Raw genomic sequence first — 23594 nt, 5'->3', positions numbered from 1 at the left:
TAGTGAGGCAAGTCCTTCATGGGCGACGGCCATGGTGGGATAGACAAGGTTGCTTCTTCGTGGACCCTTCTTGGGTGGAGCCCTCCGTGGACTCGCGCAACCATTACCCTTCGTGGGTTGAAGTCTCCATCAACGTGGATGTACAATAGCACCACCTAGCGGAACCACGCCAAAAACATCCGTGTCTCCAATTGCGTTTGATTCCTCCAAAACCCTTACCTTTACATTCCTGCAAGTTGCATGCTTTACTTTCCGCTGCTCACATACTCTTTGCATGCTTGCTTGCTATGTGTTGTGAATGTTAAAATTGTGCCTAAACTCCACTTAAACTTAAAAAGGGTTAAAAACTGCAACTTTGGTACTTAGTGTCTAATCACCCCCCCTCTAGACACCTCTTCTCAAGGTCCTACAAAGTGTCCCCTTTCAGCAACGGATACCATGCCCTTCTAGGGCGGGACGCGTTTGCAAGCTTTCAAGCTATACCCCATTACGGGTACATGAAGCTTAAAATGCCCGGACCCAATGGAATCATCACTCTAGCTAGTGATCCGGACGTCGCACTCCGTGCCGAAAACAAAACCGCAGCACTAGCCTTGGAAGCACTGTTCGAAGCCCTAGCAGCAGAAGAATTAACAATGCTGCGCGCCATCATGGACAGGGACGACGTGATACTCGACAAACGACCCAAGTCCACCTCATTTAAACCCGCAGATGAGATAGTCAAATTCCAAGTCCACCCTACGGACCCCACGAAGACAGCCTCCACCCGGACACAGTTAAGCCCTACTATGGACGCCGCACTGCGAGATTTCTTACGCGAGAATTGGGACATTTTCGCCTGGCACCCATCGGACATGCCGGGCATCCCGCGCAAATTGGTCGAACACATCCTTAACATACTAAAGGGATACAAACCCGTTAAACTGACCCTAAGGCGATTTTCAAAGCCCAAATGGCAAGCCATGGGGGAGGAGCTAGCCAAGCAACTTGAGGCCAGATTCATCAGAGATATTAAACATTCGGATTGGCTGGCGAACTTGGTAATGGTACCAAAGAAGGACAAATCCTGGCGCCTGTGCGTCGACTTCAAAGACCTTAACAAGGCTTGCCCCAAGGATCCCTTTCCCCTCCCTTGCATCGATCAAATCATCGATGCCAGAGCAGAACACGACTCGCTGTGTTTCCTCAACGCATACTCTGGATACCATCAAATAAAGATGGCAGAGTCCGACCAAGCTGCAACAACTTCCGTAACGCCATATGGCCCTTTCTGCTTCAACACTATGCCTTTCGGGCTCATGAATGCCGGAGCAACCTATCAACGCATGATTCAAACATGCCTGGAAAAGCAAATCGGCAAAATAGTGGAGGCATACGTGGACGACGTAGTCATAAAAACAAGACACATCGAAACCCTAATAGATGACTTGAGGCTTACCTTCGACAACCTATGAACATACGACATCAAGCTGAATCCGGAGAAATGCATTTTCGGCGTACCCTCTGGAAAACTGCTGGGCTTCATTGTTTCCAATAGAGGAATTGAAGCTAATCCGGCAAAAATCCGAGCTTTTTCACAGTTGGCTATACCAACATACCTCAAACACATCCAGAAACTAGCTGGATGCGTGGCTGCTTTGAGCCGCTTTATCTCCAGGTTAGAAGAAAAGGCATTGGCCCTTTACCGCCTTCTTTGGCGCACCAAACACTTCGTGTGGACGGATGCAGCCGTGGCCGGACTCGATGAAATAAATACCTTATTGGCCAATAATCCAGTCCTAACAACGCCAAATATAGGCGAACCTATGCTGATGTACATAGCTGCAACACATCAAGTTGTCAGCGCAGTACTTGTCATCGAACGAGAGGTTGATGGATACAAATTCCCGCTACAGAAGCCGGTTTATTACGTATCCATGGTCCTCACCCCATGCAAATCTCGATACCCACACTATCAAAAAATAGCATACGCGGTCTTCATGGCATCCCAAAAGCTATGACACTACTTTCAAGAGTGTTCGATTACGGTGGCCTCCGAAGTACCACTAAACGATATAATAAACAACTGCGATGCCACGGGCCGGATCGCTAAATGGGCCATTGAGCTCCTTCTGTTCGACATAATATACAAGCCTCGGCGGGCTATCAAGTCGCAAGTATTAGCTGACTTTGTCGCCGAATGGACGGAAGCCGAACTCCCTAAAGAGTACGACACATACTCTAACTGGATCATGCACTTCGACGGTTCTAAAATGCTGGTCGGATTGGGAGCAGGCGTAGTCCTGACGTCTCCCACCGGAGACACGGTCCAATATGTCCTCCAGATATTATACACAGTCTCCAACAATGCAGCCGAATATGAGGCTCCGTTTCACGGTCTTCGGATGACAGTCTCTATGGGCATTCAACGCCTAGAGGTGCGCGGGGATTCAAACCTTGCAATATCCCAAATAAACGGAGACTTTGATGCTAAGGATCCGAAAATGGCGGCCTACCGTAAGGCCGTCCTTAAAATGTCAGCTCGGTTCGAGGGGCTCGAATTTCACCATGTGGTTTGAGAAAACAATCAAGCAGTAGATGTACTTGCTCGCATCGGCGCTAAACACGACCCTGTCCCACCTAACATATTCCTAGAAAGGCTATCTAAGCCATCTGTGACATGGGAAGGGGAGTCCGGCAATACCAGCACGGATCCGAATACATCCCCAGATTCCGAACTATCAGACATAATCGGAGGCTCTACCACCGAAATAACATCGTCAGCCCACGAAATAATGGCTGTCATCGCCCCATGGGCTGAGCCTTTCTTGGCCTACCTAAATAGGCAGGAGCTCCCCGAAGACCAAAAGGAAGCACACTGCATCGTCCGGTGTTCTAAAGCTTACAAAGTCCATGAAGGGGAACTCTATAAGAAAAGTGTGACCGGAGTGCTTCAAAGGTGCATCTCCGAAGAGGAAGGGCGACAACTCTTGGCTGAAATCCATGCCGGACTGGGTGGGCACCATGCCGCGGCTCGAGCACTAGTCAGCAAGGCCTTTCATACATGTTTCTATTGGCCGATGGCGCGAGCAGACGCGCAGGACCTTGTCCAACATTGCGTCGGTTGCCAGCTCTTTGCCAATCAGAGTCATATGCCCCCTACCACTCTCCAAACAATCCCCATAACTTGGCCCTTTGCGGTCTGGGGGCTGGATATGGTTGGACCCCTTAAAGGGGGAAGCCACAAGAAAAAATACTTATTGGTCATGGTAGATAAGTTCACCAAATGGATAGAAGCCAAACCAGTGAAAACGGCCGAACCCGGACCAGTAATCGACTTCATATCCAGGGTCGTACACCGATACGGTGTCCCCCACAGCATCATCACCGATAATGACTCAAATTTCATGGCCGATGAGGTGAAATCTTGGTGCAGCAAAATGGGCATTAAGCTCGACTATGCTTCCGTCTACCATCCACAAACAAATGGCCAGGTCAAACGGGCAAACGGTCTCATCATGTAACGCGAGATCGATGCTCTAGAAGACTTCCAGCTATTCCGAGTTTTGTCATGTGATTTGTTTTGTTTGTGCATTCATCATGTCATCTCTTGCATTGCATCGTTTCATCATGCCATCATATCATTAATTTTAAAAACTCATCTAAATAAATTGTATGGATCTTCGATCTATTTAAACCGAGGGAACTCACATGGTGACTTCTCTTTATAACATACCCTCCCGATATTTAGGGAGATATTATAAAATATTCCATTGTTTTGGAATCACCCATGAACCCACTTGCATATTAAATCCCTTGGCCTTTTCTTCTTCAAGTTTTGACTCTCTAACCTTGCCAATAATTCTTTCGTCATTTTCCGGAGCTCCACCAAAAATCCGAACATTTTTGGACCTTCCTTTTATCGAGTCCTAGTTCAAACCCATTTGAATTAAATTCAAATGAGTTTGAATTTAAATCTTTCAATCATGGCCTTTCTGTTTTTCTTGGAACGAGCATATTTTTGCGAGTCCGGGAAAATTACCCCCATGCTCAAATTATTTCTCCAACCCTTTCTTTATCTCCTTTTATTTCTTTGCTATTTACCGCTTTTGGTAAATAAAAGAGAAGTGGGGGATTAGAGAGAGAGCCCAGCCAGGCCTCTGGCCACTTCTTTCTCCACCTAGGCCGACCCATCCAGCCTCCAAGGCCCATTCCAAGGCCCAGCCGCCCCGCTGTAACCCTAGCGAGCCTTCTCTCGATCCTCATCTCCTCTCATTCCCCTCCACCGCCGCACTCTCACCTGCGCCCGATCCCATCTCCCTCGCTCTCTCCCTCGATGCCGCAACCAGCCAGGGAGAGGAGCTCCCGCGCCTCACGCCCGACGCCCTCTCCCTCTCCTCGCGCCCTACCCCCATCTCCCTCCGCGCGTCGCCGCCGCCACGCACACCCGCATCGCCAGGGAGAGCCCTGCTCCTCCCGATCCCCTCGTCACCTCCACCGCGCCCGAACCCTCCTTTCGTTCGTCGCCCCGCCTCCAGGGTCCTCCCCTGCCGCCGCCTTGGTCCCTGCCGGAGTTCCTTGCCGCATCTCTGCCGCGCCGCCCTGTGGCTTCACCTCCCGCAATCCTGCGACGTCGCCTCGCCCTTGTCCCCCGTCGCCGTTCGAAGCTGTGACCGTCCCCATGCACTGGCGCCATGGCCAGCACCACTGCCTCCCCTTGCTCCGAAGCCCGCCGTGTACCTTCCTCGTGGCTGAGATCCACTCCGACGCCCCCTGCCTCACGTTTCCGTCCTCCGCCGTCGTCGTCTTCGGTAGGGGCAGGAGCCCCCATGTCCGCCCCAAGCTCCTCAGCAGGCCCGCGCCGTCGCCTCCTCAGCTTCGACCGAGGAGGACGAGTAGCGTTGCTGCCTGCTCGATCGGCCTGCACGCGAGCCCGCGTTGACTTCCCCTGCTCCACCACCATCAGCGCCTGATAGCACCTCCTCTGTCCGTGACTTGTGATGCTGCCCCTTTTGTTGTTGCCAAGGCCACTGAATCCAGGGACACAAGACCGTCTCGGTGGATTCCATTTGACAAGTTCCTCTCGGCGATCCAGAACATCTACCTGGATTCGTCAAGTAGCACGACGACCATCGCTTGCCAGGTTCGACTACACCCGGTGATGCGACAAGTACCCCGATAACGTGTACATCTACACCGCCAAGACCGGACCGACAAGTACCCCGACGTCGCCTGTACCACTACCGTCGACCTGAACATCTACGAACTGTGTACAACTACCGGCGACGCCGAACATCTACGGATTGTGTACGACTACTTCCACTACGGTCGTGTACCACTACTTCCTCTACCGATGACTCAAACGTCTACGAACCGTGTACCACAACGACCCGCCAAGACCCTAAACAACTACCGTCGCCACGTGAACGTCTACCTCCACTACGGCCGTGAACGACTACTTCCTTCGTCGAACTCGTTCCGCTCCGAAATGCACGCTTCAAAGGTATAACCCGAGACGACCGCGATGAGATGCCCTTGCATGTATGAGATGTACGATATGTTTGCACCGTGTCCGAATTGTCACTCATTTCCGTGCCACTATCCCATGGGAACCCGGTAGTCGGGAGCACCCCACCATCTCTAGCACGTTGCGCACATCCGCACGCCTCCTTTTGCACCGGTATCTCCGTGAGCTACTGGAACTGATATGTTGCCGTGGCATCATTTTTGGATATGTTGCCGTGGCACCATTTTTGTTTCGCCGCCGTGGCACCCTTTTCGTTCCGCCATGGTGACCAAATGCCTCGTATCATGCTCATGTTAACGTTTTCATAAAATTGCATAAACTTGTATATGTCATCCGCATCATGATAACAACATTTAAAATGCTTAAAATTGTTGCTTGCGTTAAATTGCTAAATAACATGAGGATTTACCGGAATTCTTGTTTGTTGTTTCCGGCCTCATTTAAACTTGCCTAAATAGTTAGTTCAATTATGTTTCACCTCTTGCCATGTTTAACAACATTTAATATTGATGAGTAGCATAAACGAGAGCGAACTAAATAATTGATGTGGTCTTTCGTCAATATGCAACTCGTTGCATATTGAGCTCCACTTAACTTGTAGTGTTGGTTGTGCATATTGCCATGCCATGCCTCATTAAACCGGACATGCATCATATTTGGTTGTGCATCATGCCATGATTATGTGATGGTTGTTTACCATGTTGTTTGCTTCTTTCCGATTTGCTTCTCTCGTTAGCTTCGGTTTCGTTCCGGAGTTGTGAGGATTTGTTCGACTACGTCCGTTTGTCTTCTTCATGGACTCGTTCTTCTTCCTTGCGGGATTTCAGGCAAGATGACCATTACCCTCGATATCACTTCTATCTTTGCTTGCTAGGTTCTTCGTTCTATTGCTATGCTGCGCTACCTATCACTTGTTTACCATGCCTCCCATATTGCCATGTCAGCCTCTAACCTTTTCACCCTTCCTAGCAAACCATTGCTTGGCTATGTTACTGCTTTTGCCCAGCCCCTCTTATAGAATTATTAGTTGCAGGTGAAGTTGAAGATTCCTCCATGGTGGACAGGATTATGTTGGGATATCACAATATCTCTTATTTAATTAATGCATCTATATACTTGGTAAAGGGTGGAAGACTCGGCCTTATGCCTGGTGTTTTGTTCCACTCTTGCCGCCCTAGTTTCCGTCATACCGGTGTTATGTTCCCGGATTTTGCGTTCCTTACGCGGTTGGGTGATTTATGGGACCCCCTTGACAGTTCGTTTTGAATAAAACTCCTCCAGCAAGGCCCAACCTTGGTTTTACCATTTGCCTACCTAAGCCTTTTTCCCTTGGGTTCTGCAGACTCAAGGGTCATCTTTATTTTACACCCCGGGCCAGTGCTCGTCATGAGTGTTGGTCCAACCTGTCAGCCGCCGGTGGCCACCAGGGGCAACTCTGGGCTGGCCTACCGGAAGTTTGGACAATCTGGCGTGCCCTGAGAACGAGATATGTGCAGCTCCTATCGGGATTTGTCAGCACAGCGGGAGGCTTTGCTGGTCTTGTTTTACCATTGTCGAAATGTCTTGTAAACCGGGATTCCGAGTCTGATCGGGTCTTCCTGGGAGAAGGAATATCCTTCGTTGACCGTGAGAGCTTATCATGGGATAAGTTGGGACACCCCTGCAGGGTATAATCTTTCGAAAGCCGTGCCTGCGGTTATAGGCAGATGGGAATTTGTTAATGTCCGGTTGTAGATAACTTGACACCAGATCCGAATTAAAACGCACCAACCGCGTGTGTAGCCGTGATGGTCTCTTTTCGGCGGAGTCCAGGAAGTGAACACGGTTTTGGGTTATGTTTGACGTAAGTAGGAGTTCACGATCACTTCTTGATCATTGCTAGCTTCACGACCATTCCGTTTGCTTCTCTTCTCGCTCTTATTTGCATATGTTAGCCACCATATATGCTTAGTCGCTGCTGCAACCTCACCACTTTACCCCTTCCTACCCATAAGCTTAAATAGTCTTGATCTCGCGGGTTTTGAGATTGCTGAGTCCTCGTGACTCACCAGATACTATCACAATAGTTGTAGGTCCCGATGATACCAGTGCAGGTGATGCAACCGAGCTCAGATGGGAGCTCAACGAAGATCTTGGTCGTTCCTATGTTTTGTTTCTTGTTGATCAGTAGTGGAGCCCAGTTGGGACGATCGGGGATCTAGCAGTTGGGTTATCTTCTTTTCTTTTGGCTTCGTCCGTAGTCGGACTATATGTGTGTACTCTGAATGATGTATGATTTATTTATGTTCATTGTGTGAAGTGGCGATTGTAAGCCAACTCTTTATCCCATTCTGGTTCATTAGATGGGATTGTGTGAAGATGACCCTTCTTGCGACAAAACCACAATGCTGTTATGCCTCTAAGTCGTGCTTCGACACGTGTGAGATATAGCCGCATCGTGGGTGTTACACATCATGAGTGGCATCAAACCCAGACTAGTGCGATCCTTGACAGAGTCAGATACTCATTGGGTCGAGGAGCTCGACTCCGTACTCTGGGGGCTGCGGACCACGCCGAATTGCACCACTGGATATACACCATTTTTATGGTGTACGGTGCGGAAGCAGTAATACCTTGTGACATAATACATGATTCGCCACGCGTACGCATGTACGAAGAGAAGGAAGCCGAGTTAGATTGGCAGGATAACTTGGACGCCCCTGGAGGAGGAGCGCGATGTCGCTAAGGCCCGTTCTGGATTCTATCACCAACAGGCTCGACGATACCAAAGCAGAGAAGTACGGGCCAAAACTTATAATATTGGCGAACTCGTTCTACGCTTACCGGAGAAGAAGGACAAGCTCAAACCCAAGTGGGAAGGCCCCTTCGTCATCGACCAAGTTCTCACCGGAGGAGCTTACTGCTTACGTAATGCGTCCGATAACAGACTCGAGCCGAACCCATGGAACGCAGCCATACTCCGGAGATTCTACGCCTAGCGCCGAACTCAGTGTTTGTCTCCTTACCTCCTCCTTTTTATTATGCTCCCTCCCTCTACCTTTCTCGATCATTTTCTCTTCACACAAAGTATTTCATACAGTACGGACTCCCGGATTACTCCAGCCGCACTATGTGTGTAAGCAATACCTGGGGGCTTCCTATACGTATGGAAGCTAAATATAAATTACTCTCAAGGCTTTTTGCCAATCACACATGAATTTCCTTTTTTCATGTGTGCCTTTTCTTCACCATTATATGCATCGATATGACTTAAGACGTGGCCAAGCTGGGTTGCCTGGCTCCTGTGTTTATGCCCTACGTTCTCGTTAATTCGGCTAGGGCATAAGGGGAGCACCTCTGTGATTGTTACTGCCGGTTGAGCTGGATGTGTACCTCAGACTGGGTGAAGCCGAAAGCTAGTTTCATTAAGAGAATATTCGGTGAACAAAAGATGTCTTCGTTTATCATAACATAAATCCCCAGAAGTTTTGTATCCTGCGCCTTTGTTCACAGTCCGGACATGTGCTTTGTTGCATGCATTCCCAGGGAAAGGAACCCCTAACGGAACTATTCTCCCTGGAAGATGTTTCTTACTATCCATGTAATATAACATAACTAGTTGGCTACTTGTCTGTTCAAGCACTTATGACCCCTACGCCTGGTCTCCACGCATACCCCGGTTTTGTATAACTGAGCGGGTATTCGGACACACCCCGGACTATAGGATCCGGGGGCTGAAGCGAAAAGGTACGCCATGACAAATGATTTTAATCCGGCTAGGGGATACTTATGCCCATTAAATTACACAATCACTTGGGCTGACTATATTCCTCATCTATGCCATCCAACAGGCTATCTAGTTTACAATCCTATTGTGAATACTTAGCGGCTAACGCTACCTGGTCATATACCAGACTTACGGGAATTTCTTGCCCATCAGGCCCCGCCGGTCCTACTTCGGCCATATGGTTCGGGTCCAGCTTGGTGTAGCGTGTCTTCACCATTGCCCAAGCTTCTCTTGCACCTTGCAAGCATGCTGATATCTTCCACAGCTGGAAGCGCCGCCGAGCTCCTTGAAGCAGGTCCACAAGCTCCCCCATGCCATTTGGCAAGGGGCTTGATGGCCACAAAGCCTGAGCAACGACGTGCATCACCCGCCGAGCTCGCTCGTGCAATTGTGAAAGTTCTTGCAGTACATCACCTGTAGATGAGGGCATCTCCTCCTCAGGGCGACCTGTTAACATTCCTACAAGATAAATTCTTTCAATATACTTCCGCACCAAACCATCATACAGTTTGTCTAGACACTCACCATAAATGCCGCGTTGAAGCCTTTTATTCTACTTTACGGAGTCCGCCAACTGGGCACAAACGTCTTTTAACTCTATGTCCAGTCGGACATTGGCATCCTGAAGATTGTTCTTCTCCTGTCGAACCTGCGTGAGAATGCGCTCACCAGCCTTTAGTTGCCTCTGGAGATGCGACTCATCATCTCTCTCACCCTCCGGATTCACTCCGGGGTTATCTACAGAAATTTCTGTTTGTCACACCAGCCAGTTGCTAACTGGTACATTTTCGTACAATCGAGATAAATGTTACCGTATGAGGCCTTCTGGGATTCCTCTAGCTTGGCACCTGTGGCCCTTAGTTGGGTCTTGCACTCTTCTAGCTCTCGAGACAATTGCTCATTCTTATCTACAAGAACCTGCGCATAAATTGATACTTAAAACTGTTGTTCCAACCGTTTCAAGTCTCAGGGGCTACTGCTATACATACTTATCACAATTTCTTACCCGTATATCTTTGGTATACTGGTTCGTCGCTTGGGGAAGTCTGCCTTGAGCAGCTCGGACGTATGCGTCTGCCGAATTAAAGGCATTAAAGGCCTCTTCGGAAAAGATGTTGTTCCGAAGCACGGCCCTCCGGCGCTGGTGATTTATGGCGCTCTCCACTTCAGAGTTTGTGGTCGAAAACATATCCGCATCCTCTGTCGGAGGACTATGCAGCGTTGGCCCTACGTCCGCCTCCTCTCTCGAAGTCGGTTCTGGAGCCCGACTAGTGGAGGCGTGGTTGGCAGGATCCCCGGATATAGTCCGGATACCCCTCTTCCTGCCAGAATGTAAAGGGCGCTGTTACACTTCAAGTAACAATAATTATATGGCAGGTTGTTTCCTTACCTCTGTAGAGGGGTGTCGGCCCTAACTGCCTTCCTCTTGAGCCTACCCAATCTGGACGCCTGTGGCTGACGGGTCCCTAGGGGCTCGGCCCTATGCTCCGAACGTTGCTTCTGCAAAAACATGATGCATCAGGGATAAAGCGTGACATCAGGAAAGAGTCCTCTTCGGAGGATCGAGTTTTTGGCTTGGCTTACACACGACAAAGGTAGTAGTCCGGGATAATCAGCAGTAATAGCCACCGAGGCGCCGTCACGGCTCGCCTGATAAAATATCCCGTCGACAAGCTCCACGGCCGCATCCGGGTCTTCTTTGAGTCCTGGATCTAGGGCCCTTTCGGGGTCCTCTGGCTGCGGGGAAGGGCTGGAGATTCCTTCTATGGCCCTCCTCAGTTCCTGCTCGGAAATGTTGAGGCAGGTAACTTTAGCAAAGAACGCCACAATAAGTGAAGTGAGAAAATAAATGACGACTTACCCAGTTTGGGGGATTGTACATGGAGAATCCGTCTCGCGGTTTGATATGAAGGAAGTCTTCCTCTTCTCCTTTGTATAGATCGGACAATATCCTTGCCAGAGCAGTGGTGGAGTCCGGACCCTTACGGCCGCAGCGGGTGGCATCGTATGTCCTGTTGTAATGCCACATGGGATTGCCCCAATATTGAAGCGGTTGCACTCCCCGCATTATGCATATTGCCATGACCCCGACTATCGTCAGTCCGGATTTGGCCAGTATCTTTATCCTGCTCATCAGGAAATGTATTTCCCTGGAATCCTCTTCTTGGGGGCCTCGGGGACGCCAGCTTAGGCGTGCCCGAGGCGGGGTGTTACTGAACTTGGGGAGTCCTGTCCGGAATGGATCCGGAAGGGGAGCATCGTCAATATAAAACCACTCTGAAGCCCAGTTGTCTGGCGCCTTCTTGGGAGTGCCAGATAAGTATCCGGTCTCAGCGATATGCCATACTTCGGCCCCGCCCACTTCACATAGGGATTCTCCCTGGTTGCGGGGGACAAGGCAGAACAACTTCTTCCACAATCCAAAATGGGCCTCGCAGCCTAGAAATAGCTCACAAAGGGCGACATACCCTGCTATATGTAGTACGGAGGCTGGGGTAAAGTTGTGCAACTGGAGGCCGTAGAACTCTAGGAGCCCACGAAGGAATGGATGAATAGGAAACCCGATGCCCCTTAACATATGCGGAATGAGGCATATTCGCTCCTCTAGAGACGGATTGGGGGATTTCTCTGCTTGTTCTCCGCCGTTATAGGTGGCCACTCCAGCTCGGACAGGGACCATGAATGCCGGCGGGAGAAGCCCTTGGGTTTGTAACTTTATCAAACGGCTATGCGAAACCTAACACTCTCCTCAGTCCCCCGGCTTGGGGAAAGGGGAGCGAGCAGAAGAGCTATGACGACCGGCCATGCTGGAGTGGTTTTTTCGGGGCTCTCTATTGGATGCTTGCTCAAGGAGGGAGAGTGAGGTTTGGATATGCGAATCCCCGTCTCTTCAAATAGACGGTTAGCCCAAAGGACCGAGGGTGGGAAATGCAAAAATGCCTCGACTCCTCGCATTCGCTCGACACGTGGAAATGGTCATTATTGAAGCACTAAAGCCGAGGAGTACAACATTGATGAGATGCCGGACACTGTTCGTTGTGATGGGTACATTGGAGTATTCGAAGAAGGAACCCGCCTTGCAATGACAAAGACAAGACTGCGTGCCGGACCCATCGTCATTGAAGCCTGGTTCAGGGGCTACCGAGGGAGTCCTGGATTAGGGGGTATCCGGACAGCCGGACTATATACATCGTCTGGACTATTGAAGCGTGAAGATAGAGACTCAAGACTTCAGCCTGTGTCTGGATGGGACTCTCCTTGGCGTGGAAGACAAGCTTGGCAATCCGGATATTATATTTCCTTCCTTGTAACCGACTCCATGTAAACCCTATCCCTCTCCGGTGTCTATATAAACCGTAGAGGATGGTCCTTAGAAGGCCGAACACAATTACAATCGTACCATCATAGGCTAGCTCTTAGGGTTTAGCCTCTACGATCTCGTGGTAGATCTACTCTTGTACTACCCATATCTTCAATATTAATCAAGCAGGAAGTAGGGTTTCACCTCCATCGAGAGAGCCCGAACCTGGGTAAACATTATGTCCCTTGCTTCCTATTACCATCAGCCTAAGATGCACAAATCGGGACCCCTACCCGAGATCCGCCGGTTTTGACACCGACAGCTGCCGTCGCGGGAGGAGGAGCATGCGCCACTTGGACCAAGCTCGCCATCACCACCCTCATCATCGCTGCCATCCTCTAGGCAGCACCCCACGCGGCGGCCGTCCCCCTGAACACCGTCACGTAGAGGGTCGCCAGGCCGTCGTACTTGAAGTGAAGAGTGCACCTTCCACCTAGGCCTCGCGCGCGGGAAAACGTCTGCCAGCCACGGGTTAAGACCATGCTGCCGGAGGCAGCGACCTCGGCCCCGACCCACGAAGCTCTGCGGCAGCACCCGTCAGCCTGCAGCTAGAGGCCATCGAGCCCCGAAGAAGGAAGCTCGCCGGAGAAGAAGCGCGAAGTCGGAGCGAGGTGCCGGCCGGGCTCTCCGACCACACCATGAACTCAGTGAGCATGTCCAGCAAGGAGAAGCGCGTCCGAGGTGGGCGCATGATCACAACGCGCCTCCCTTCATCATGGGGGCTGTGCCGAAGCCGGTGGCCCCCGCCGCAAGATGAGGTGCCATCGCGGGCGCCAAGAGAAACGCCGCCTTTGGGGGGTGCGCCCCGGTGCCCCCTAGAAGTCGCCGCGGGGTGTCTATGGGGACGACCACGACCCCTCTTAGGAGGCGAAGAGCCTGGCCCCTTCTTGGAAGCCTTCCCCTTCTCGGTCGCTGAAAACCTCCTCGGCAATGCCATGGGAGCAAGATGGAGAAGAGAAGAAGCAGACGGAAGTAAGACGAAGGAAAGATGGGCGAGGGGCTCTGCCCCTCCCTCGCATTTATATCCAAAGGGAGGCCAACCGCCGGCCTCCACGACCTCGCACCATCATGACCATCTGCATGCTGCATTGTCTTGTCAAGTCGAACGGTTGCTGTCGGTGTCAAAACCGGCGGACATCGGGTAGGGGGTCCCAAGCAGTGCGTCTTAGGATCAATGGTAACAAGAGGCAAGGGACACGGTGTTTTTACCCAGGTTCGGGCCCTCTCGATGGAGGTAAAACCCTACTCATGCTTGATTAATATTGATGATATGGGTAGTACAAGAGTTGATCTACCACAAGATCAGAGAGGCTAAACCCTAGAAGCTAGCCTATGGTATGATTGTTGTTGTTGTCTATCTCTATCGACTAGCCTGGCCCCGGTTTATATAATGCACCAGAGGCCTAGGATAACAAGAGTCCTAGCCGAATACGCCGGTGGGGGAGGAGTCCTTGTCTTGTTCGCCAAGTTTTGTGGATTCTTCCTTGTATGCGGTAGCTGTCCGGACTGGCCCATGAGTATACGACCATGGGGGGCCTCGGCCCAATCCAACTGATCAGGAGACGACATGTTGAGTACCCCCTAATCCAGGACACCGTCAGTAGCCCCCTGAACCGGTCTTCAAGTTGGGGACGCTCCTCGATTCTTCCGAACTGTTTCTTCATCTTCGGTCGTCGGTCTTGAGAACTGGTTCAACAAATCTTCTCATCTTCGATCTTGAGGATCGCGAAGTAATTCCGAAGAGTTTATATGTCGGGTATCCTAGGTGCCCCTTAAGTTTTCGGCCTTTATCAATGCCTTGTTATTATTATGCCACACCTCGGGTTTGAAGTTATTCTGAGCGGTAGTGCCCTCTTGCATCCGAGCTCCAACGCCAGATTGCATTCGAGGTATCTGTTGCAGCCAAGCACCAATGTCGGACTGCTTTCGAGCTCCAACGCCAGAATTTATCCAAGCTCTAACGTCGGACTGTGTCCAAGCTCCAACGCCGGACTGTATCCGAGCTCCAACGCCGGACTATATCCGAGATGTCATAGATCATCTGGGTTCAAAAAGTTGAAGGAGTTTAGCCGAGCTTAATGCCGGAAATGCCCTCTACGGAGCCAGCCACTAGTGTCCGAGCTTTATGCCGGACTGCTTTCGGGGTGTCTATTGTAGTCGAGCACCAATGCCGGACCGTATCCGAGCTCCAACACTGGACTTTGTCCAGGATGCACCTGAAGGAAAAGATCAAACTGCTGATCCTAGTAGCCCCTGAGACTCAGGACGATGCGCGAAATCGGCCTGAGGATCAACTCCTAGCTCGACAGCATACATAGGAATAGAAACATGGTGTGCAAAGTCCTCGAGACTCAGGTTGGGTGCGGCCGACCAACCTGAGGATAATAATCTCCTCGAAAACTATATTGCACTTTTAATTTTCTGCATTGGATTGCCAATGCAGTAGCCCCCGAGACACTGGTCGGGTGGCAACACCAGATTAGGGGATCGATATGCCCTTTTAATATTTGTAAATAATAAGCCCGCAGCCTAGTAGTCCCCGAGCCTTAATGCGGGCACGGGAGGCCGAATCAAGGATCGATATCCATAGTAAAATCACAAGGTATGTGTAATGACTCTATGTATCCAAGTACTTTACGTCATTAATGCTCGGATCTGCTTTGTACAAAACTTTGTTGACCGACCATCGGCTTCAACCTCCTCCGCCAGTAGCCAAGGAGTGTTTGTCCTACTTTATAAAGCCTTTATGAGGCAAAGATTTACGACAAACAAGGCAATCTGGCCATACGGTTTTATAAACAAAGGTACGCAGAGAGATATGTTATATTGTTGTTTAACATAGGAAATGTCTTCCAAAGAAAATAGTTCCGCTATCGGTTCCTTTCTTTGGGTTGTCATGCTAAGCATGATCATGAAACCTCAACTCCAATGTAAGAGCAAAATATCGAGGATTTAGTTTGGGAGGCCAGTTAATAGCCCCCGGTAGTGTTCAGCGACAGTCGAGGTCAAGCCGTAAATATTTACGCCATTGTTATGAATGGCCCATCATTTAACATCGTCATCGGATCGCTGACCAGTTTACGCTTATTGTGACAGTCAGTTTTTGGCTTTCTCCACTGAGGTGCTTAACCATGTGAGCTGGAAGGACAATCGCAGTGGTTCTCCCTTTGCACACCTAGCCGAACAAAGCGGAACATAGGAGGCAAGCGCAGGAGCCGGGCAACCCAACTATTGACCGAAGACACAATTCAAAACCGATGCATATATAGCAATATCCGAGAATGTTTTTGCGGAATCTCTAAAGGTGTCCGGCGTGGCACTGCGAGATTTGTGCTGAAAACACACAAATAGTTTAAAAGTGCCATAAGCTTGGAAAACCAAGAAAAACATCAGTAAAAACGTGACGTCTGAACAAGATCAAGTGTTTGGTGCCAATCCGAAAATTGGCCTTAGCAAAAGAAGTGCTTCTGTCGTGCTTTAACATGATACATCTTATCTCAAGACTTCAAGCGGCTCAGCCTACGGCTTCAACCTCCTATCCCGAGGGCGGAGTACTTCTCATTAGGCCAGTTTAGCAAAGTAAACTCTAGCGGCTTTGAGAGAGAAATTAGGCTCCCCGGCTAGTGACCACACGCTCGTGTCGAAAAAAGGAGTGATAGATAATAATAGTAATAAAACTTTGCAACGACTAAGAAGAAGAACACTTATCATAAAACGGCTCATATAAATTTAAGAGCCCCCAAGTGACTTGGGTAAAAGAATGATTGCATGTACCGAAGTAGTTATATCATATCTATGTTCAATCGAACTTTAAACACGTCTTAACCGACCGTCGGCTTCTCCCTCTTCGGTCATGGACCGAAAAGTGTTATGTACTCCATCTGTCGAGAATATCGACGGTGTTTCCAATAACCAGGCAACCAGGCCATAAGGCTGTAACAGACAAAGTGCGCTCAAGGAACTTATGTTATATTACTGCAAAGTGTAAGAAGCATCTTCGAAGAAAATAGTACCCCCACCGATACCTTTCTTTAGTGCTCATTGTTATTATGAGACTTGTGCAATAGATTTTTTGTACTCATGAGTTCCGTTGTGTGCTGACCATCATTGAAAACTATAAGAGCGCTAGCTTTTGGCTTCACCCAGTCTGAGGTCCAGCTCGGATGACCTGATCGTGACAATCGCAAAGGTGCTCCCTTTACTCCCTAGCCGAACAATCGGGAACGTAGGGGTAAACACAGGAGCGAGGCAACCCAGCTTGCAAATCGCTTAAGTCAATATCGTGCATATTGTGGCGTAATACACGAACAAGGAACGAAGCTGTACAAGTATAATCATATGCAAGAGGAAAAGGCTTCATGAAGGAAGCCCCCAAGTAAACGGGGTATTTGAATTTAAGCATCACAAACAAAGTTTGGACAAGATTTTTTTTTACAAGAAACATTTTTCCAAAAAAGGTATAATGCTTGGTCGAACCGAACACAAGTTAGAAATTAAAGCTTTGAGCATGGAAGCGACTTAGCTGGTTAATGTGTTCGGTATTGATACGTGACAAGGATCCATCCCCCAAGCCGGTCCCGAGGTGGCGGAGCGGAGAGCTCGACACACCGAAGTGGTGACATAGCACGGTCAACGCAGGACGGCAGGGTGGTGCCGAAGTCCGGCATGGGGTAATGAAGTGTTGACGAAGCCCCCCGTCCAGCTGAGGTGACGCCAAAGGATATAGTCCGGCTGGATCATTTTCCTGTGCACAAAAAATAGTGCAAACCGGAGATAATAGTAATAATAAAAATAATAAAATTTTTTATTGCATAACAAATAATTTATGCAAAGTGAGTAATAAAATAAATATGGCCTGGCGTCAAAGTCAATGTCGATGCAGGGCGGCGGCGTGATGCGGTAAAGGCATGGCAAGGCCTGAATTCACATGTCGGTTCGAGTTTCGGATGCGGCGTTCGCCGGACTATGTACGGAAACTGACCGAACAACCATGCGATCGTCGTTAATGCAGCCACCATTTGATAGACCTGCGTACATGTGATGGACAAATCAAAGTAATAATTTGTTGGAAAAAATGAACCCAAACAAGCAAAAAATAGTAGGATTAATAGCACCTTGCTTACTTGTTGTAGCAATCCGAAGAAAGGTGATTCCCAAAATTGGGACTCGATCCGCACACCTATCGCCTGATGGGCGATAAAGCAACGGTATGGCGATGCTGGCAAAGGTTGGCTCGCCGAGGCAAAGCCCTCGGTCCAACTAACGTGACGGAGCTGGTCGGCCAGCGACGCCGAAGTCTCCGGAGTAGGTTGATGAAGAGATGATGAAACCCCCGGTCCAGCTAACGTGATAAAGACTCAGTGTCAGCCGATGAGTCGAAGTAGGTCAGCGTGATGGACACCAGCTTGAAGAAGCAAAAGTGCGGCCCAGCAGATGCAGGTCGTGATGTGGTCGATGCCGGCTTGATGAAGTGACCGTGCGGCGATGCAGGTGTGCCCAATTCGTGTAATCCGTGGGGCGGCGATGTTGGTGATGATTTATCCTTCGCGATGCCGGACTCTTGTTCGGCTTGCCGAGATGATGATCCGAAAAAGTTGAGCGCGGCTCAACAAAGTGACGTCGTGTCTAGCGCAGGTCGGCAGCCGTGGAGCAATATTGCCGGATTGGTTTGACACCAGCATGATGTCGAAGATCATGTTCAAAAGATTTTAAGGTTAGCGGGATGTGTTCGGGAACAAAACACGATACCCCATACAAAAATTCCTTCAAAAAGGATGTCCGAATTCCCGTTCATAAAAAAGACGAACTCGGGCCGGATTCGTTTTCGCGCAGAAAACAGATCCGAAAAGTGATGCACTAATCGGAAGGTTCCCGGAGTTTGGACAGTCGGATCGAGCTGAAATTTTGGGAGGTTCCCGGAGCTCGGACGGTCGGATCGATCCGAATAGTAATTCCGCAACCGATCAACAGTTGGATCTTCGAAAGGACGTTCGAGCTAGAAGCTGGATACAATGCTCTAAACTCGTCCGGATTCTCGTCCAGATTCAACAGGGCTCCGGTATATCGGAGATTGCCGGAGATTCCCCCATCAGAACTCGACGAAATTTTTGCAGGGTTGTTGTAGACTTAATTCCGCATAATTCCATCGAAGTGATTGTTTAGGCGAGACTCGAGGAGGCGGTGGCGGCGGATGCAAGTTTGTTGTCTAGAAAAACAGCACGGTCGCCTGAGGGCAATGTTGACGTAGAGCCCCCGAGCTCCATGGATGACTCCTCCAGGATCTTGATAGAGATCGGAGTTGGTGTTGATGAAGGCCCTCATCCGAACATGATGATCGGAGGTAGGGCGCAGTCCTCGGTCAAGCCAAGGTGACCAGTTGACCTGCAGTTAACCTGCAGTCGAGCCATTGATCCTTTCGCCGATCACACAGCGGAACTTTCAATGAAAGCACCAATGTCGGTGTCAAAACCGGCGGATCTCGGGTAGGGGGTCCCAAGTAGTGCGTCTTAGGATCAATGGTAACATGAGGCAAGGGACACGATGTTTTTACCCAGGTTCGGGCCCTCTCGATGGAGGTAAAACCCTACTCCTGCTTGATTAATATTGATGATATGGGTAGTACAAGAGTTGATCTACCACGAGATCAGAGAGGCTAAACCCTAGAAGCTAGCCTATGGTATGATTGTTGTTGTCTATCTCTATCGACTAGCCTGACCCCGGTTTATATAATGCACCACAGGCCTAGGATAACAAGAGTCCTAGACGAATAGGCCGATGGGGGAGGAGTCCTTGTCTTGTTCGCCAAGTCTTGTGGATTCTTCCTTGTATGCGGTAGCTGTCCGGACTTGTCACATCCCTAGCTTCTGGTAATGCACTAGGCTAGACCTCTTGCTGCATCATGTTTAAATTCAAATGAAATTTGAATTGAGGAATTTTCAAAAGCCTCAGAAACCTTCTAAAAATGATCAACATTAAAATCTCCTCAAAGAAGTCCAAGAAAATGTTCCTCTTAGTCTCTGAAAATATTGCAAAGAGGTAAAACTCAAAACAATATTTTTGGTATCTCAGAGTTAATTAATTTGGGCATTTGAATTAAATCAATAATTATTTGAATTGGATTTATATCTACTATTAAATAAATATAGGTCCAATAATTCTGAAATATTTTGTGGAGCATTGTTTTAATTCTTTTAGCTCCTAAAAATATTGTCAGAAGCAAAATAAATTGAATTGGTTTCAAAACCAAATTCAAAACAAACCTGCAAAATAGAAAACTGAAATAATTAGAAAAAAAATAAAAAGAACAGAGCCTACCTGGCCTCACCCGTGCAGCCACCAGCCGGCCCAGCTCCCCCACCAGCGCGGCCCAGCCCACCTTCCCCCCCTTGTCCTCTTCTTCCTCTGCCAGTAGGCAGAGGCGAGGCGTGGCGCGCGCCCGAAGAGCGCCGGCCACCTCCTGCTTCGCGCTGGAGGCCTCCCCCTTCGAGCCTATCCATGCGTGGAGACGCCACGCAGCCGCCCGGAGCCGTCCAGCCCTCCCTCTCTTCCCCTGGACCCCGTTCCCTCCTCTGCTTCCCTCCCGCGCACACCACCGAGCGGAGCTCGCCGCCATCGTCGCCGTACCCATGGCCACCGGCCACCCCTAGCCTCACCGACGCCCCAGGAAGCTCCGCGGGTCCTCCCTCTACCTCCTCAACGAGCCACGAGGCCCCGGACGTGCCGCATCGCCGCCATCGACGTCGTCTTCTACCTCGGACCCGCCGGCCGTCTTCGTCAAATTCGTCGGCTCCGGTGCCTCCCCGAGCTCGCCGAGGCCACCACTGCACCCGCTGTGAGCTCCTGTGCTGATTCCCCCTCTTCCCGTGCCCCACCTCCCTCTCTAGCTAGCCCCACCACTTTGCCCGAGAATCTCTCGCCGCCGGCCATGGCGTGGCCGTGGCCACAGCCACCCCAGCTCGTATCCGAGGCCACTGTCGTGCTCACCGTGATCTCAGGAGTCCGTAGCACGCCCCAGCTCCTCCTGCCGTGCTCCCTAACCCCGACCCCGAGATTGCCCGAACTCCGGCAGCCGCAAAGGAGCTCGCCGCCGGCAGCTCCGGCCACCCCAGCTGCTGTCACTTACCTCTTTAGATGCGCCTTCCTCCCAGGAACCCGTAGGAGCAAACCGCACGTCAAATGGTGCTCCGTAGCGAGCGCACGGTGCACCTCCGCTGTCGGCCGTGGTCGTCGCCGGCGACACTCCGGCGACTGCCGACGTGGCACGCCTAATTAGCACTAATGACGCCTAAACACCCCCCCCACAGCCACTGACAGTGGGCCCCGTAGTGGGTCAAAGCCCGGGTCAACGCGGGATTAGCCCCTGTGTCACTGACGTGTGGACCCCACACGTCAGGTTTGACCCGAGCCGGCCCCTGTTGACTTGCTGACGTCATGCCAACGTCATGCTGACGCAGTAATGCTTTCTGGATTTAATTTAATCAGGAAAATTCAGAAAATGCCTAAAACTTCTAAAATTCATAGAAATTCAACCGTAGCTCCAAATTAAATAATTATATATGAAAAATTATCAGAAAAATTCAAGGAATCCATCTGTACCATTTTCATGCATGTTAGAACAACTTATAGCTGCTGTTTAGCACAAATCAATTAAATGGCATTTGAATAATCACATATGGAGTTTGAATTTGAATCTTGTATTCAAACCAACTTCATTTAATCTGTTGCTAGTTGCATTAGCCCAAAACACATTCATTTTGCCATGTCATGATCATGCATCATATTGTGCATTGCATTGATTGTGTTCCCTTCTGTGTTGCCGGTATTTGTCCCCTCTCGATAGACGTGATACCGATGATGTGATCGTTGACACTGATGAAGACTCAATGTTATCTTCAGAAGTGCCAGGCAAGCAAAACCCCCTTGTTCATTCCGATACAATCCCACTCTCTCGCTCCTGCTCTCTTTTACTGCATTAGGACAACACCGATTCATCTGTTACTTGCTGCGGTAGCTGAACCCCTTTATCCTTTGCATGACCTGTCATTGCCACAGTAAATAGATGAAACCCACTAGCATGAGTAGGAGTTGTTTGAGCCCTGTTGTGCCTACTCATTCATGTTTGTTTGTCATGCCTGCTACTGCTTAGAGTTGAGTCAGGTCTGATTCATCGGGGATGAATCAGAGGCGTGTGAACATGTCCTACTGTGTGTGAGCTAAATGTGTGAACACGATTTGGTAAAGGTAGCGGTGAGAGGCCATGTAGGAGTACATGGTGGGTTGTCTCATTGCAGCCGTCCTCAGGAACTGAGTTCTGTGTTCGTGATCCATGATTCAGCTACTACCATACATTGGGCCCTGAAATATGACCCCGCTCGACTTCTTATTCACCCTAGTCCTCTGTCCAGGAGTTGCAAGTAGTTTCTGGTGTTTGTAGCCTACTGGAGGCCGTGGACAGCGCTGACCGTAGGGGTGGGCTGTGATGCGGTAGGTACGTGGCCGGGTGTACCGAATACCCGTTTGGTATCTCGGGAACCCTGTTCACATCGTTTGGGGCTGTGAGCGAAACTCCGGCCGGATCTCCTCATGGATGGAACCCGAATAGGCGATAAACCTGGACTAGAGACTTGAGTGTTTAGGTAGGTCGTGGTCTACACCCACGTCGGCTTTCGCTTGAAGTCTGCCGAGCACATGTCGTGTGCAGACGCTAAGTGGTGGAAACATGTATGAAGAAGTACACCCCTGCAGGGTTAACATCATCTATTCGAATAGCCGTGTCCGCGGAAAAGGACTTCTGGGTTGCTTATATCAGTTCATAGACAAGTGAAAGTGGATACTCTAAAATACGCAAGATAAGCGTGAGTGCTATGGATGGCGTTCTCGTAGGGAGACGGGAGCGGATCCATAGTGGTGTATTGATATGGTGAATATGTGGACTCGTGTGCGCCACCTCAAAAGAGTCGCTTGCAGTCGTAGTTCAGGATAGCCACCGAGTCAAAGCTGGCTTGCTGCAGTTAAACCCCACCATCCCTTTGTTGATAATGATGCATATGTAGATAGTTCTGATGTAAGTCTTGCTGGGTACATTTGTACTCACGTTTGCCTATTTTATGTTTTTGCAGAGAGACTTCAGTCTCACTAGTAATTTCGCGTGGTCTTCGACGTTTAGCTTGATACCTCAGCTACGATCTTGTGCCCTCGGCAGGATCTGGTAGATAGTCAGGCTTCTCAGCCTTTTTCATTTTAGTTGTCTGTACTCAGACATGATAGCTTCCGCTTGTGCTTTGACTTGTATGCTCTGATTGTTGGGTCATGAGACCCATGTTTGTAATATCTCGCTCCTCGGAGCCTATTGATAAATTACTTGAGTCGTAGAGTCATGTTGTGATGCCATGTTGTATCTGCACATATCGAGCATATTGTGTGTATGCTGTTGAAATGCTTGGTATGTGTGGGATCTGACCATCTAGTTGTTTATCTTTAGTAGCCTCTCTTACCGGGAAATGTCTCCTAGTGTTTCCACCGAGCCATGGTAGCTTGCTACTGCTCCGGAACACTTAGGCTGGCCGGCATGTGTCCTTCTTCGTTCCTGTGTCTGTCCCTTCGGGGAAATGTCACGCTTGAGTACCGGAGTCCTGTTAGCCCGCTACAGCCCGGTTTACCGGAGTCCTGCTAGCCCAGTGCTACAGCCCGGACCCACTTGCTGATGACCGACACGTTCGAAGCTGGGTCATGGATGCCTGTCCCTGTAAGTCTGTGCCACTTTGGGTTTACGACTAGTCATGTCAGCCCGGGCTCTTTATCATATGGATGCTAGCGACACTATCATATACGTGAGCCAAAATGCGCAAACGGTCCCGGGCAGAGGTAAGGCGACACCCGTCGGAATACCGTGCGTGAGGCCGCAAAGTGATATGAGGTGTTACCGGCTAGATCGATGTGACATCGAGTCGGGGTCCTGACAG

The sequence above is a fragment of the Triticum aestivum genome, chromosome 6B, assembly GCF_018294505.1.
Source record: "Triticum aestivum cultivar Chinese Spring chromosome 6B, IWGSC CS RefSeq v2.1, whole genome shotgun sequence".
Classification (NCBI taxonomy): domain Eukaryota; kingdom Viridiplantae; phylum Streptophyta; class Magnoliopsida; order Poales; family Poaceae; genus Triticum; species Triticum aestivum.
This window is presented reverse-complemented; position numbering follows the sequence as displayed.